Source organism: Acromyrmex echinatior, chromosome 7 (genome assembly GCF_024713525.1).
Source record: "Acromyrmex echinatior isolate Ae372 chromosome 7, ASM2471352v2, whole genome shotgun sequence".
Lineage (NCBI taxonomy): Eukaryota > Metazoa > Arthropoda > Insecta > Hymenoptera > Formicidae > Acromyrmex > Acromyrmex echinatior.
This window is the reverse complement of record NC_141858.1, coordinates 4,330,220-4,346,426: the sequence shown is the minus strand read 5'-3', so window position 1 is coordinate 4,346,426 and position 16,207 is coordinate 4,330,220. Positions and strand designations below refer to the sequence as shown.

The following is a 16,207-nucleotide window of genomic DNA, read 5'->3' as shown; positions in this document are numbered from 1 at the left end:
CTTACTTGTTTTAGTTTTCACTTTAATGCTGTAGGAGACCCAATCTTCTGCATCAGCTAAATCTGTTATTAATTGGAAATCTTCTTTTCCATAAGGTGATGGCATAAATTAATCATGAGTTTCTCTTTTTTCTTATCATATTCAATCCATTTTGATGGAACGAGGTCTATTTTTCTTTGCCCTGGCCGTCCCCGAGATACAAATTCAACGACTACTACGAAGTCGTAATCATCTCCGTCAGAACTCGTCTCTTTAAATCGAAAGTTAATATTGCACATTTGAGTCAATTGTTAAATCATCTTAATAATTGATTATCTTATAAAATACGATATTAAATGCAAAATATATTAGGTTATAAGTCTCGCGTTCGAGCTTACATTAAACAAATGCATAATTCTTTTATAACAGCTTACTTTAAAGATATGACTTGCTTTCGTTACGAGACGTTTGGTGTTTGATGTTGAAAATTTTTGTGTCCTTTTTGGGATGTCGTAATTTGTGCTGTTAAAGAAGATTCTTGAAGCTTCGCGGTAAACTGCGCTGAATTGCATCACAGCGTATATCAATTAATCGATCAATAATAAATGAATACGTATGGTTATTTCTTTTCTGTCTATTTATAAATTTTAATGTCATTCGAAAAAAATAATCATTATATAATGAAAAATAAAATAAAATATACACAGCCATTTTTAAGTTTAAATGTCGTACTTTTACGACATTTTAAACTTTTATTGATGTATTGGACTTAACACAAAAGCTCTTTCCGACTTCTGCGAGTCAAAGTTTAGACGTAAAGGCACGACTTTATCTTCAACATTACCTATTGGTACTGTTACTGAAGATGCACTTGTTTATATTGTATTTCCCATATCTTCGTATTATTCGAATTTGAGGGATAAGAATAAACAGATTTTATTATTTTCATAATTTTGCTTTTCAATATTTTTTTGTCAGATAAGAAAATTTTTTCTAATTGGAAATCGCGGTATTTCGAGGAGTGACGTGAAGACTCAAATCGTGCAGGCGTTCAAATCGTAAGACGAGCCACAAAGATGCCTGCGCAATCGGGAGTCTAACACTCAAGCTACTTGAAGCTTACGACAACATGACAACACCCACTGAGCAAATCTGCAATAGTTCTAAGTTAGCGATCAATGTTTAGTTGTGCCATCACTAGCACACTTTCCAAATTTTTTTTTTCTAATTGAAGTATTCTTCCGTCATTTAAACGTATCATATTATTTGGAAATTTTGTTGACAAAATTGCTTCCTTATGTTTTACTACAAGAAATACTGAATTATTAATTTTTTTAAGTATTTTAGATTTAGGAGATTGCATAGCTAGCTTATTTCTCTTCAACGCAATTTTCTTTATGCAATCTATTACAGTATTGAGCTAAGAGGCGATACACTGAATTTAATTTCCTTTTAATTTGTCCCAAATAATTTTCGAAACTAAATGTGCTTATATTAAATAAGCTACAATTCATATTGGCTACATGATCTGCCAGGACATAGGTTATGTACATTAATTACAACAATCTCTGGACCATAAATATGTGATGCTGTTTTGACAAATGTGATCAAATAGTCTTTTGCGTATACGTGATATTCTGGGGCGTTACTCATACACAAAAGCCTGCATGCCGTATGGAGCAATAAAAATGCTTATACTGTACGTCATTTATTAGATCTTCTAGAACGGTCCACAATACAACAAAACAAACATCAACTTCGTGGTTTTTCATTTTGCAACAAAATATGATGAGATTTCCGCTGAAAATCTATAGGAATGCTTGATCTGATGTACTATAACCTGCGAGATAATTTAACCCTATGTTTTTAGCTCATTTTTATTTTTACAATAGATTACTACTAATCCAATAGTCTCCTAATAATCTTCTCATGACACTCAAGGGTCCAAGGTGCATAAAATCCAGAATAAATTGTTTAATCATATATATTGGTGGATATATAAGTAATAATATACATAGCCGAAGCATTTGTATGATGACTGGGTTGAAAAAAAAAGTTCCGGAACGATTCATCAGTTCTTTCTTGATGATTATTCGATGAAATAAAATCACTTTATTACCTTTTTCTTCTCACATATCACATCGCTCGCATGCACTAAATTCTGAATGGCCTTGTGTACACTTCAGGAAAGATCGTGCAAATGTGACACAAATAAAATTTTATGTTTTTATCTGGGAAGTGTTTGTCACATATTACGCAATCCTTCACTTGCAATTTATTTATTTCTAAAACGAACTGATGTAAAAAGTCTGATAAGATTTTTAGATTTGAAATTACCAGCATATATTGCAACTGGATTAAAAATCATTGGTAGACTCAATCAAAGTAGACTCTACATAAAATCGGCCAAAACATTTTTACGCTAGATTTGAATAATGATACACCATATTTATTTGTAGGTAAATAATTTCCTTCTTGGACTTTTAGATCAATGCATGCTATTAATCCTGTTTTTATAAAATAGAGTTTGTAAAACTCTTCTTCGGAGCCACCATTATTAATCTTTGGCATGATCAAATATTTTGCAGATGACGTTCGCAAAAAAGTCTTTGATGACTTAGGCAAGTTTGGTAATAATCTTGAACAAAAAATACCTAATAATTTGTTTATATTTGGCTTTGTACATGAAGCACTTTGCAATCTATTGCTCACTTACGCAACTGTGAAATTTCAATCTCTTCTGTTTCATCTAATTCCAATTCTTTGTTGTTCTCCACTTCTTCTGGAAAACTGCCTTCATTATTAATTGATGCCAAATCAAAATCTTCTGAATTCATTTCCTCATCGCTGCTATCGTTCATATTATTATTTTGCAAGATCAAGTCACTTGAGATATCAAATGTTATTTTATCAGAATCACTGTTACATTTTCAAATTTCTATCGATTTTGTAGACACATGCACACTATCATTTTCACATACATTTTTATTTTCTGATGATAGATTATTAATTAAGTTCCGAATATTTTTCTTGCATAATGTTTACGCTTTCGCAAATTAAAATTTTTTTTACTCATAACAATATCTTATGCGACTGAAATACGCATTAAATATAAATTTTTGTTGCAATTTAAGGTTATTTACAATCTCAAATTGCAATAAAAGTTTATATTTAATCTCATAGATAAAGTGAATAGATCAGTTTCTGCAAAGTGATTTAGATGCGTGAATTAAAATCCACTTCATCAATTCGAGGGATAAATCAATTTTCCGTTATCGTTGCTTATATTAAAAAGATTTCGAATAAAAAAAAAATAAATAGCTCTAATAAATAGAATTTTGTTTGTTTTTAAATAAATCTATTAGCAATCTAGTCAGGGACTATCTAGTACCCTACCTAGGAACTGTATACAATTTTGCGTGGTCGTCTAGGTAGAAAAGCTAGACAGGAATTATTTAACACCAGGGCTACGAGCAGATAAAGATTTTCAATTATTTTTATCCCGTCTATAAACCTGATGCTGGATATTCCCCTTCTAGATTTTCTATCTAAGCAACCTCGGAAAATTCTATGTGCTCCTACACAGAGTACTAGAAAACCCCCGTCTAATTTTGCAATACAGGCACGCCACTGATTTTCTCGACAGGGTTCTATATTGAGATACTCGGAGCGCCAGGACAGATATCCACCCGTGTTTGTGCACTAACAATTGATACAAATATATAAATATAAAAGATGTTAGGTCAAATAATAAAATTAATAATATATTGTCTACTAAAAGAACGAGATAAATAAAACGGAAAACGAGACATACGTTTCAGTTAACTTCTAACCTTCTTCAGCGTTGTAGAGATCTATTCTAGTCATAGATGGTAGTATATCGTAACCGTCCGCTAATTTCTTCTCGCAATTATCAGGCAGAAGAAGCTTATCTCAAACCAATTCGCAAACTGTATAAGTAATTATCTAAAGTAATTATTTAAAACTATTCGGGATGAAACAAAATCGCAACAACTAATCTGAGTAGTGTCGATGAATGAGGTCATTTAAAAAATACATCTAAATAAACTATAAAAATCCTCCAACATAACATAATGAGATTATTATAAATGATAGGATCAGCTCTGAGTCTTACAATTATTATTTATTATGTGAACTAATGGTAAAAGTTTTAACATATATGACCGAATCCGGTACATATAATGTCATATACATAAATAATATTACGAATCCAAATAACAGTGGTACGCTTAGTTAAGTAATTTCGTGTCCATATTCAAATTAATGCCGTTTCTTTTATATTCATATATTTGTAACAATGTTAACACACAAATTACAGCGCAGATTCCTATTGCCTTGATTTTGTCTATTTATTGTATTTTGAATTGAACGAATCTTAATTTTTTATTCTTGTGTTCAAAATTGTGCATTTTTTTGTTCAATATCCGGATTTTGATTAATTAATTCTATCTAAAGTCAAACTGAAAAATCTGGTGACTAGATCCTTTCAAAAATCTTACATTTTTTCATCTAACATGTTTCTTTTTTATCAAACTTACAGTATTCAAGATATTTTGCTATCTCGGAACTTTTTATATTTCTACATGGTCACACGTAGTGACATGATGTCACTATATATAATTGTATCCCACACATAATTATGATCGAATACGAAAATTGTTCACTTATTCTATTATATTTTATTTGTTCTATTTTATTTTAACTCTTACATATTTTATGTAGTCTATCATAAGTTACATACAATATATGAAAAAAACTAATTTCACCGAAGATTAATTTCTTATGGGATTGGTGCCGTTTCTTTTCGTATATACGTAATAATTATTTAACAAACTATAATTTTTTTTATAAATAAATATAAAGATATACTGAATTTTTTTCATATACCGCCACAATGCCGATTCTTATCTCTTGTAGAATAATCTGTATCTGACAGATACTATCCAATTTCAACATTATCATCTCCGGCGAATCAAATACGTGAATGAGACAAGAACCCGGACCCTCATGACCGATAGTCCTGCTGACCTACTTCTGTCTTGTTTCTTGTTTTACTGCGAGAATCATACCACTTACTCCTTACTTATCCCCCACCCTAGGCACGATCCTATATTTTGCTCTAACAAATGCACCGCAAATGAGTTTCCTCTATTATTGTACATTTTTACAAACGATGTCAGTTTAAACATAAGTTGAGTCTATTTGCGGAATGAAAACTATAGAAGAACATCGAGAAGGAACGAGAGAAAATCATAGTAATTTAAATCATCGATTGTTTTTTACGTATAATAGTTAAGGATAATAATTGTTAAGGATAATAATTGTTAATAGTTTTACTTGGCCGCCGTTAATTACATCAGCAGAGCTGTCATATCGGCGCAAAATTTGGTCTGATCTGTCTATTTATGTGTCGTCTACAATAGATCGAGAAATAAGCTTTAAGCCGTAAAAAACTGATAAATCACCATCGTATGTGAGAAGAATGATCGACTGATTTGCCAATTTTCTATGATTTAAAACTTATTTCTCTATTGTAGACGATGTGTTACTGGAGACTAGGGTGTGCGAAACATTTGAAAAGAAACCTCTCAGAAAAAGAATTTGCACCAATTGTAAGAGACTTGAGCTAAATGTACCAATTGGTGAATATAAACTAATTATTTGAACAAAGTAATAAAATTTCAAATATTAAATTTTTAATGATATATACGATATATATGATATACTTTAAATAAATTTGTTATTAAATTTTTATAAAAAATTTTATTTAGATTCGTATATCATTAAAAGTTTAATATTTAACATTTTGTATTATTTTGTCCAACAAATTGGGTCATATCTATTAATTGTCTGCTAACTGATACATCTACCTTACTTTTAGTCGGCTGGCGTTTTACGCCACTGCGGCATGAATTTAACTGTGTTGCGGGTGTGTGCTATACGTATACAGTTAATACTCATTGTCGGGCAAACCGTACGTGATTGGCTGACCCGTAGTCCGGATTCGCCCTCGACTGACCTCGTTGTTGACTGACCTACTAGCTGATAGCACGACGTTACACGGTCAGCGCAGAGTTAGCTCGCTTCGGTATTTAATTGCACGGCGTCACGAAAGAAAAATGCTTCACCATTAATAACGGTATTTTTTATTATCTTTTTTTACCAAGAAGTAGATAATGATCAATATAACACGCATTTCATATTCAAGGTTCCCTGGCCGAAGAATGTACACTCAAAAAAAGCAAAATAGTTTTACAAACGATAATATATCTTTGAAATTTCAAAATTTACTATAATAATTTTATAGTTATGAGAACGAGAATTGTTTTGAGAACCATTAAAAATTTAAAATATAATTATTGCCACAAATACGACATTATTAATATTATTTTATTAATTGTAATTATTAAATATAAATACTCACATATGAATACATACATATACATACATATAAATCGGGATTATATAGATAAAGACTAATGTTTTTTTCTTAAGAATAAAACGTATCGTGTTTTTTCTTAAATGTTTTTAATGCTTTAAATATGCTTGAAACAATATTATAAAAAAACGTATTCAAAACATATTAAAACCATCAATTAAGTATGTTTAAACATGTTTAAAACATGTTTAAAACATATTTTTTTACCAACTGATATAAATATATACATAATTTAATAGCTATAACTATTAAATTAAATAGTAATTTACCCCCAAAGACATTAGTTTTAGCAAAGAACTGTAGAGTGAGAGTTTCTACTTCTCATATGATTAAATTGAGATTAATAATCAATTTAATTACTGTGTTGATATCAAGCAATAATAAATAATTCGATATATAAGTATAACTAACTCAATTAATAAATTAATATTAAATTGACGATCTGTCAAATGACCAAAATTAATAAGTTTACTTATTCCAAATTTCTCTTTCTCTTTAATTTTGCAGCTTTCAATTCTTTTGTGTGAATCGCAGAACGATGCACGTTTATCACAATGCGTCCTGCTGAATACGACACATTCTGATGCAACGCTGTGCACAGATTTGCGAAACACAGATTTGTAATTTCATTGATGGCAATTTTGATTGCAACGAGTCCGATAACAGCACGCGGCTGAATATGCAACAAGTCACGCGAGTATCAATCAAATTATTACGTCAACTTGTTCCGCGTGACGGCTGTAAGAGCAGTTTACTGACACAATAGTCGACGTTATACCCAGCTCTGCGAATACTGCGAAGTATAAAGTACAGTACGTAGTTATAAATAAAGATGAATAAAATGATAGATTATACGTTTTATTTATAAGTCATTTCTTTATTTAAAGCAGAAAGGTAAGAAATAATTTCGCTCACCTTGAGCTTCTCTCGAACACTTAGCAATTGTATTCTATTTTGTAGATAATAATAGAAGTATTTAAAATTAAACAGTTTTATATCTTCAAACTCCTGCAGAAACCAATTTCAAAGATGTCGTGTTCGTTTGGTTGCTTATTATTAGAGGTATCAAAACTGAAGAAGTGATTAATATCCTGAGAAGGATATTTGTATGTCTTCAAGAGAATCTTTGGCATATTCTAAATATTAAATGTATAACATGACGTGAGCATAGCAATTTAGTACATTATTTTTACATGTGCTGTCATTGTACAGTGACGGCATTGCGAGGATCTGCCCTACAGAAATAAATCTTGTAAGGAAGAGAAGAATAAAAAAAGAATCTAGAAGATATGGGTGAAGTTTTTCTTCTAATTCTCTTCTTCTTTTCTTTCTTTTCTCTTCTTCTAAAAATATCCGTTCTTAGATGGGACACGATAAGTAAATAAGAAATTATTTACTCACTGCGTTCTCTAAGTCCGGCGGTATCCTACATTTCTATCGTGAGCTGCGTACTCTTCGGCGTCACGTGGCCGCAAGGCCCGCAGAGAGACCCAGAAACGCATTCGGCGGTGACCGTGCCCCTTCTTTCTATAGAACCGCACTGCCCGACTAGTGTCGGGCAGTGCTTTACACGGATCTCTCAGCCGCACATATGCATGTGCACAACCATGTTGTGAAAGAATTATGCTGGTCAAATTTTTATCAATCAAAGGTTATTACGTATCGAGACGAGTTGAGCTTCTACCGTATGCACGCTACGCAATGCATACCTCTCCTCTTCGATCTTTCTCTTTACGTCCACTGGCTCCCTCGTCCTTCTTCGTTCTCCCTCTTTGTAACGCGGACTTCACGATTGTGAGTCATAGCCGCGCTAAGGAGTCAAGACTGAATAGCCGAGAATGAAATTTTAAATACGTGAATTTTTCGTTGAGCAGATTCGTAAATATATGCGATTAATAGAAATTCTAAGATTACTATTAAAAAATTTTATAATTTTCATAATATATCAAATGGCAATTAAATCAAATGAATTAAAGTTTTCTTTCTTTCTGCGATAAAAATGTGTAATATTTTTAAAAATTTAAGAATCGGATAAATCGATTTATTTTCGTTTACTTTCTAATTTAATTCTAATTCATTTGGTATTACAATTTATGAACGGTGCTCGTGGCTTCAATAATTGCAAAGTTCCACTAATTATCCGAATTTTGGTCTGGATCCCTATCATCTTCGCTTCAGATGAGGACATGGACAACAGTAATGGAGAGGACAACTCTAACGACAGTGAGGATACCGACAAACAGCCGATACAACACACAGGAAGAAGAAGAAAAGAGACGAGTGTTCGGTGAAGCCTACCAAGCGGCTATTTGGAACACGGTCGATCAGTTCCTTCGGCGCCTTCGCACCGTGGACGCGAGCATACAACGTTCTTTGTCGTCAATTTTGAACGCTCATCTCTATTCTCTGATAGAGACGTCGGGGAATCCCACAAAAAATTGCACGTTTTTTCGAATTGGTGACCATCTCGAAAGGATTGGTCGAACTTTGTAAATCTGCTGCTGGAAAGCAAAATTAGATCAGGGAGAATGTTTCGTGATATAGTTCGGGACAGTGTATGACAAAGTCTGAAGTCGTTCAATTCATCTTAAAGGAACCCAATCGGTACGAGTAAGTTTACAATAATCGATGAGAGAGATTAGTAAGAGCGTAATTTGCATTTTGATTTGTGATATGTCAATTTAGAATACAATTGGAATTACATACATAAAACAAAGTTAAATATGTTCTTAATTTATATTAAATGTTAATAATAAATAATCTTTTAAAAAACATTTGCTTTTTTGTTATTAAATCTTCAAAAGCTTTAATAAAAATTAGTGACTAATTTTTTTATATCCAGTTTGAAAAGAAGTTTGCAATAAAGGAAAATCGTTTCTCTAGACGCATACCCTATTATCTGTAGGAAACATAATTTTATTAATTTCATTTTCGTATTTGTATCTGTTTTGTATTGAGCTATGTTTCCTCACAAAATTCACTTTTCACAAACAAATCAAACAACAAGTTTTGCCGGAGCTTTGCCTTTTTCCGGTAAGGTGGAAAAAACTCACTATATATTGCAATTAGTATAATTAATCAAGATTTTCCCTGAACGGCACGCAAATCATAGCTGCACATTATAATAGACGGTCGAGATGCCTACGATTGCGTAGCAAAGAAATTACATCGTTCAGTTGCATAATGCTACTCGATATAATATAATTAATACCTATCATTTATAATTAATAATCTCATAGTTAAAAAAATTTGCAATTAATTCAAAATTATTCAAAAGTTTAATTATAAAGAATCTCTGAAAAGTCAATCATGGCACTACAATAATAAGGTGTAAGCTTTATAAAATTAGCAGAACCAAATCAGATCCATCGGAATTTTTAGTACTTATTTTGTACTAAATTGTACCATTAATGATAATTTTGTACAGTATGTTATTTTTTAAAAAATTATGCGCTGCTAGCTTAACATTAAATTGCATAGCGAGAAAAGTATTTGGTATTTGTGATTATAATTGCATATAAAAAAATGCATAATTAAAAAATTATGAGATTACAAGGTCCATTTTTATGATTATTATTGCTAAATTGGCAATAATAAACTTATATTTATAGTTCTTTCAAATATGGAAAATTGTACTATAAATTATGATAATCCGAATTATTAATATAGTAAATATTATATACGAATGGTAGATAAAAATAATCATTTTTGTGTAATAAATGCAACCGTCATTATAGTGAATATAATTATTTTCTTAACATTTGCTAACTATTTATATGGTAATAATAACTAAAAGGTATGATTGTCAGGAAAAATTGTTCGCATGGTAAGGAAAATTTAATGCATGTCATAGTTGTAATGATCATACTTCAATGTTGAAACAGCTATAATGGGCATATTTAAAACAATTATAAATAATAATAAATAATAATTATATTTATAGTTGACTCAAAAAATGAATCTGTAAATTATAATTAAATTATATGAAACCATTTTTTTCTCTCTGTGTGGCAAGACTAATTCAAAATAAAAGAAAAAAGGAAAAATAGTATCAGAAATCAATAGTATTGAATTTGTATTAATTTGTACTATCAAAAACAATTCTATATTATGTGTTCCCAAGAAAATATAGTGGCGCCGCTAGTTTAATATGTATTTAAACAGGTAACCATAAGAAAAACAACACAAGGGCAAAAATGAATAAAATTTAATTTGTACTAATTTATAGTTGATTGAAAGTACGAGGATCGTTTGAAAAGTTTTGAACTTCAACATGAAGATGGCATTATTCGTCAAAGTTATTCTGATACTACAATCGTACATGTTTTGCAAGATACCTATAAAAATTGTAGCCATTGTGGACGCTCAGTTTTTAGACAGTCATTTGTGTCAGTCGACGTCAGAGTTTTTGTAAAAATAGAAAAAATCGAATATCGACGATCGCCAAACAAAAATTTACGAATTGCGGTTCGAATTAGTTAACTACCCACCGTATTCATCAGGGAGTCAACCATATAACTTTTCCCCTAGAACGGAAAAGCGAAAAGTGAAAAATTTCACGTGAACTCTATGATCATCTATGATTTCGAGGGATCATGTAACTTTTCCAACTGTGAAAATGTGAAATTGTTCACGTGAAGGACCGTGGTGGCGGAAAGGCGGAAATCTAGGGAATTGATACTCGGAACTAACATGTCTTATCCTCCGACAATTTATCTCAAGGCAGATGCCATTAATAATTGAAGAAGAAGTAATATCACATTGACTGAAAAGAGGTTATATATATGTAAATATTATAATAATATGTTATATTTTAATATATTATATTATAATATATTATAATAATATTATAATAATATATATGTATATATTACAAAATTATTATTACATATATACACACATACATACAATTAAATTAAAAATGACTAAAAAAAATGTTATATTTTGACTAAAAATGAAACTAAAAATGTTATATTTTGTCCAATAATTATTTATTTCTCAGCAATTACTATAATATATTATACAATAAAATACTTTAAATTTACCAATTTTAATCGACTCTCGTTTCTTCTGTCTATTCTATCCCTCACTAATTCGGGATTGCGTTTTAAATAATATTTGTTTTTGTTTCACAGTCACGTTCATTATTATTTCTTTCTGTTGTTATAAGTTATAGATTATATGGATTGCTCAGTCGTGCAATATCGCATATGTCGCTATACATGAAAAGTTTCAGGTGAAATCTCGATGAGTGAAAAATGAAAAGTGAAAAGTAAAAAATGAAATGTGGAAAGTTTCACGTAAAAATACATGATTGACTCCTAGATCTGATCTTCGATTTTTTCCTGTTTCCTAGGCTCAAAATTAGGCTTGAAGGACACAGATTTTCATCAAACAAAAACATGACTAACATCGATTAGCACAAATGATTCTCAAACAATTAAGGTAGGTATTTTGCAAAACATGTACGATTGTATAATAGTATCAGAATGATTTTGACGAGTAATGCCATCTTTATGTTGAGGCTTAAAACTTTTTAATGATTTTATTCCAAGATAACAAAAATAGCGGAATCATGTACATTGTTTACTAGCGCACATAAAATCATATTTTACGCGGATCGCCGTATTCCATCGCATAATTAATATTTTTTAATAAAATTTGCATATAAATAAACATAACAAATACAATATATGTGTATGAATAAAGTAGAAAAATTATAAATATGTCACATTTACACTTTTTCCAAGCCCTTAAAATCTTCATTTTTGAAAATGGTCAAAGTGTTCTATCTCTTTAAGTCGCGACATTATATCGTTGTTGATTGAATTATTGGCATCAATTAATAATCAAAGAAGACAGACATTAATTTAAATTTAAAATTTTTACAAAACGTAGTAAAAGACTTAATACAAGTTAGTGGATACAATTGAGATGACGTGAAAATGCATGATCTTTATGCAGGAAAATTGCTTGAATACATATACACATTCATGACGCGGCACTTAATACATAAACTAATACTGATGTCATGTCCAGCGATGTTGCAACATGATATGCAACGCTTATAGTCATCAAATATGCTTCATGCTTTTCTTTGATACTGCTATTTAATCCTTGACTCCTGCACTTCTCTTTGCACACGCCTAATACTTTTTTCAACATAAAACCGATGCTCTCTGATTAATAAATTTCATGAATAAGAAGATGTTCCATTTTTCGTGAAATTTCAATCACTCTCTTTTTCTTTTCTTTTTTTACTCTTATTCTTTCATTTACTTATTAGATAAATTATCATATAATTTATTCAAAGATAGAACATTCTAATAACTATTTTAATTTGTTACAATATATTCATCATTAATGTATTTAAAATATTATACAAATTCGTTATAAGAATTCGATTGCAAACGAATGTAGAACAGCCATTAAGATCAGAAAAATAATATATTAAAAAAATAATATGTTATTAAAAATAAATGTTAATAGTTCTAACCGTAAATTAACATAAAATTAAATAAAAAATAAGTATTAAAGGTATAATTTAAAATTGATTTGAATTAAATAACATAGTTGTATAACAGTTCAACATTAAATTAAAATAATAAGACTATAAGACTTATACTCATCCGAGTTATATTTACAATCGTGATTGAAATCAGTTTCTAAAACTACGATATAATTTTTTAAATTCTTCGTATTAATATTGCTTCCCATTATATTTACAATTATTGCGAGATTGTTCAAGATGCTGATTGCTGTTTGTTCAGGAAAAATACTCGACAATAGCGCCAAAATATCAGCAGCATAATGTCAGAGGGTTGTACGAGTTGCAGAGGCGCGAATTATACGAGTGGTACTTTGCAGTTAGGCACGACTGCCGGTGGCAATACCGGAAGTTCGTCGTCTACGTCTGGGGTAACCTGTGCAACCACAAGGAGAGTTCAGATTCGCGCAAAAGTGTTATATGGTACAGGCAAAGCAATAGCGAGCTTGCAAGCGCAGGAGAAAGCGGCCAGACACTGACGAGGTAATTAATAACCGTAATTAATTTTACATTAATTATTGTAAAATATGTGACATCGTGATACATACATATTTCTCCTCAACAGGATAAGTCTATAACGTGCCTAATTGCCCCCCCCCCTCCACTTAACCAAATCTTAATGAAAAAATTATGTAATAATGCGTTATTTATGCGTTATTCATATCTGCAAACAAAAATTTTTGCGCTTATTCCGTTTAGCTAAAAAAAAAAATTTTTGGGGGCTGAGTAGGCAGTCAGCCTTCCTACTCATTAAAAACATTCGATTTGGAAAATTAAATACATGAGATTTATGCGCTATTTATGCGCTACTATTTCTACGCTTTTTCGATTTTTTTGCTGCAACTCTTAAGGCACTTCCCTCTTGGAGCAAACATTAATATTTATAATTTGTGAAAAATTGTCTTGGAGCGAATAGCCATATTCATTTGGAATTCATAGCGCATAAATCAAAAATAAATTTCGATTGGATAAGTATTATTTTCACAATTTTTATAGTCAGAGTATTTAATTTTGCAATTTTAACTGACTTAGGGGTGAATATGGCTGTTCGCTTCAAAAAGGAAGTGCCTTAAGGGTTGTAGCGCAAAAATCCAAAATGCTTGAAAATAATAACATAAATAGCGCATAAATCCTGTGTATTTAATTTTCCAAATCAATTGTTTTTAACAGGGAGGGGGGGGGAGTTGATTGATTGCCTATTCAGCCCCCCGCCCTCAACAATTTTTTTTTTAGCTAAACGGAATGAGCGCAAAAATTTTTGTTTGTGGATATGAATAGCGCATAAATAGCTCATTATTACATAATTTTTTCATTAAGGGAGTCAGCTAAGCAAACATAAATCTATAATAAGTTTCATTTTTTCCACTTGTTTAAGAATTGTTTAGATTAGGGGAGTCAGCTCAGATTATCTTATGTTAATGTCATTACCCTGAGTGACTTCCAACAGGTTTCAGCCGTCGCTCGTTATTCATTTTATTATACACAAAAAGTTATTAATAAAAAAATTGAAAAAAACATTGAAAAAATAATGTTATATTTCTGCCAAATACAATATTTATTCAGAATTATCTCACACCCACGGAGTAAAAAAAAAGGAGACCAAACTCGAGGATAAAAATGGACTCGACGGTATCGGAAAACCCATAGAAAATCGGAATGATGTGATTTTAGTGCCGTTGCAGGAAAAGTTGGAATATATCATATGACAACGCGTACAGAATATACATGTATGCATGTTTTATTTTTAATACAGAAATTTCAATTTGTATAAAATTTTATTTTATTTTATTAAATAGTAAATGCATTAATATTTATCGAAAAATACATACATTTATGCATAGTCATAAATTATCATTAAATTATCGTTTTTTAACTTATCGACATCAAAAAACTTGAAAATTAAAAAGAAGAAAAACGGGACTTGAACAACGGGACTTTCCTGCTTAGAATATTTTGCGCATGAAAATACACAAATTAACAGAATTACAGGAAAATAGGAAGAAAAACATTTATCAAATCCTCTAAGTTTACAGTTTTCTTCGATAGGAGCGCTCGAATTTGTTTTTCCATATAGTACTTTACTGACACCGCATTTTGAACCCATTTTTTTGAGACCGGCCGCTTGAGTTTGATCTCTTTTTTTTTACTCCGTGTTCACAGCTTTTCCTATTTACGTAATAACTTTTCACACCTTTTCCACTGTCTAAGGGTGTAACTTTCCACGCGAAGGGAAGTTTACCCCATTTCCGTGCCTAAGGGCGTACGACTTTCTGCGCGAAGCGAAGTCTACTTCACCTCACTCTCGGTCTAAAGCCCGATTTATATAAGACGCAGAACGTAGGTCGTATAGGTTGTAATAGGTCGCAGACCGCAATACGTAGGACACAAGACCCAGGACGCGAAAGTTGAAGTTCATCTAACTTTCTGTGTCCTGCGCATCGTAATCATATCATAATTAAAATAAGTTAGGTTTGTAGTTTTGCGATCTGTGACCCGCGTCTTATGTAGATCGAGCTTAAGGGCGTACAACTTTCCATGCAAAGGGTGATCTATTCCATCTCTCTTCCTGCCTAGGACGCACGATTTTCTACCCGAAATGAGGTCCACTCCACTTCCCCTCACCCTGCTTAAAATCATTTAACTTTTTATGTAAAGCAGGGAGATAATTACCATCTTCATTGTTAAAAAACTTTTTAAATAATAACAAGCAACAGTTAAAACTTTTTGGAAGTCACTCAGGGTCATGACCTTGACAACATATATCATCAGATGACAAGGTCATCAGAGCTGACTCTCCTAATTTAAATAATTAATCAAGAATTATTTAGACGCTTTCTACGTATTTCAATTTAACCACACTACAAAAAAATGTGTAAAAAGTAAATGTGTTCAAAATCTGTTTATCTTGATTTGTTTATCTGTTGTTATCTTGATTAAATTGAATAAACAATATTAAGAATTTTTATCTTAGACCTCATATGTCACAAAAACACAATCAATATTAGAAAAATGTCTATTACAATCGAAACTGGATCTTCATTGCTTTTTAAATAGTTCAATTTTGAATTATTAATATACCCTATTATATACTATATATTCACTCGCATATATACCATATTGTAATCTTTTCGCAATAAATTTATTAATAGTTTCAACATATTGACATTTTTATAATATGATGCTTGATGATAGCATTAAATTATTAAATTGTTTGTCAATTT

At 30.9% G+C, this 16,207-nt stretch overlaps 1 protein-coding gene and 1 long non-coding RNA gene across 11 annotated transcripts in view; one reads left to right on the top strand and one right to left on the bottom strand.

Moving 5' to 3' along the window:
- Window positions 1-8,180, bottom strand: part of LOC105148821 (sodium-dependent nutrient amino acid transporter 1-like) — an 81,992-nt gene extending 73,812 nt beyond the window's left edge. For 4 of the 10 annotated variants that reach the window (XR_015545562.1, XR_015545561.1, XR_015545559.1 and 1 more), the window contains exons 1-2: window positions 7,841-7,982; window positions 6-250 (exon numbers count right to left, since the gene is read on the bottom strand). The gene's annotated coding sequence lies outside the window, so the exon portion shown is untranslated. The other 6 variants (XR_015545563.1, XR_015545567.1, XR_015545565.1 and 3 more) reach the window with 6 other exon arrangements.
- Window positions 8,181-8,734: 554 nt separating this feature from the next.
- On the top strand, window positions 8,735-13,470 carry LOC147909028 (uncharacterized). Its single transcript, XR_015545569.1, has 2 exons — window positions 8,735-9,043; window positions 13,210-13,470. It is a non-coding gene; the product is annotated as an uncharacterized LOC147909028 (long non-coding RNA).
- The last annotated feature ends 2,737 nt before the right edge of the window (window positions 13,471-16,207 follow it).